Raw genomic sequence first — 2454 nt, 5'->3', positions numbered from 1 at the left:
GTCCCTGATTGATATCTAGCAATGTGTCAGGGCAATACATGTGAGGGGAAATGTTACGTGGTATGACAAAACCAAATTCGTTCGTTTACCGTGAAACTATAATCCCTTCGTCAATATGATCTGATCAATTACGAGATATGGAGTTGTGTCAATCTCGATCATCGATCATATCTTTCACTCCATTATTAAGTCAATATAAATCGAAAACTCCTTTTCGACTTATGAGTACACCTTGGCCAAGGATTTCATCATTGACTTAATTGAATGAAACGCAGATCATAATCTCCTACTATCTAAGAGTGACGAATCCTTTATTGATCAATCACAACCTTCATACGATTCTTGACATACCCGAACGATGTCGTATTAGCGGCCCTTTTCAGAGCAACATCCAACACCGCCAAAGTATGACTGTCCTCATATAAGGTACCATGACGACCTCAAGTCAAAGGACCAATTTCACTACCGAACGTTAGAGATTAACCACCGACACTCAGATAGTTATCCATGTGGAATCTCTCGACGGGTCTCCAATGTTTTGTTCTATAACAAACATCCACGTGTTCATTTAAGTGTCACCACACTTTAACTTGTGAGATCAGCTACTTACTTCACAAGTAAGAAATGCCACACGTGATGGTCTATCCGTAATAACGATATCCGTATCTCGTTATTACTTACGACCACGGATGATTTAAGATTCAATCAGATGTAATTTGTATCTCACAATCACAACTCCTTGTGATTAACAAATTACAAATATTTGAATCTACGGACTCTATTATTTATTTAATTGTCTATTAATTAAATAATAGATCTGCCATTTAATTGCATTAATTATATATATAAAAGTATTTATGTCCAAAGTTGATTGGACCTAGGGCATAATACTTACAGGTTCAACTACACATTTTCCCATAAAATAATTTTAAATGCAAATTCAAAACTTTTCCTTACTTTTAAACCACACTCTTTTTAACAAAATACTATTCCAAAATGTATTTTGGCCCTAAAATAGGTCTCAAACAGGGCTAATTTTATTGACCTCACTTCCTTATTGTCAACTGATCTCCAGCAACAAAAATACCTACACATATGTATCTTGCACCCTATTATAGAAATAGTTGGACATCAAGATCACTGGACTAAAAAAGGGGCCGATGACCAATGGTACTTCGATCAAATTAACTGTCGATACAGGTTACAGAGCGAAACGGGTGTAGGAGACACAAATAAGCAAATATTTTGACTGAGTGTTTTGAATTGCTGCCTTTTCCTTTACCTTTGCATGACTATACATAGGGAAGAGTTCTTCTAGAATTGGTTAAGATATTGCAATCTTAATTACACGTGGTGTGTTGTAATGGTCCGTTAGAACGGCTATGGCAAATTTCCCTTAATGAGTTTGTATTCTTACGTGACTGGAATTTCTTGTAGATATTGAATCTCCAAGATTTTTCTTGATTCTCCTAAAATGATAAAACACATATTGATTTATAGGGACTACTACTTTATCAAATTTCCTTCCTAAAGTACGTCGGAATCCGGATTTGAAAGCTATGGGACTCTTCAACCACCGAATCCCTAACCGCTTCGCTCAAAATATCTGAGGCAAAAGGGTTTGACCGGTGGACGTGAGTTAAGTTATTATAGAAAGATCTTGAAGAATGATAATACTTTCGAAGCCGAACCTAGTTGGTCAAATATCTTCACTTGAGTCCAGAGATTGCTGAATATGCAATGTTTCCACGTCGCACTCTTGAATGTTTATGTGACCTTCACTGCCCGTTTGTTCTTACATGGTGGCTTTGTTGATTTGAGGGTGTAACAAATACGTTATCCTTTAAAAATTTATTCACCAATTAAATACATTGTTAACCATTAAATATATAATTTATATTTTGTATGTAATATTCTATTATGCAATTAAAAAAATATTTTTATTTTTGGACTGAACTGATTTTTAATTTGTTGATATTTATTTTGTTAGATTTTGAATTTTTTTTGCCCGGAAATTCAACTATCCAAACGGTTAAATCCAGTATTATAAACCAATATCAAGATTGTCATACACACACTGGTAAATTTGTATTTAGCGGGAAAAAAAATTAAGCCAACATCACGCGGGCTAATTCGTCTGGAAGCTGATGTACAGAATAAATAAAAGATTCAGGGAAGGGAAAATGCATTACATTTGTTTGAATTAGAAAAATTAAATTTGTGAGCAGACTATAAAGAAAAAGACCAAATCAACCTTAGAATATGAAGAGATCATTTGCATGGAAGTAATAAAGCGTGAGAAAAGGAAATTGTTATTATAAATTAACCAACTGAAGTTTACTTTAATTTGTTTGAATAATATTGAGTACAAATAAAACATCTGCAGTAGAGTTGTTTAATTAATGGCTCTCGAAATTTTTTCTTTTTGAGCCATGAAAATGATCCATATTGTGG

This window comes from Olea europaea, unplaced genomic scaffold, assembly GCF_002742605.1.
Source record: "Olea europaea var. sylvestris unplaced genomic scaffold, O_europaea_v1 scaffold392, whole genome shotgun sequence".
NCBI lineage: Eukaryota > Viridiplantae > Streptophyta > Magnoliopsida > Lamiales > Oleaceae > Olea > Olea europaea.
This window is presented reverse-complemented; position numbering follows the sequence as displayed.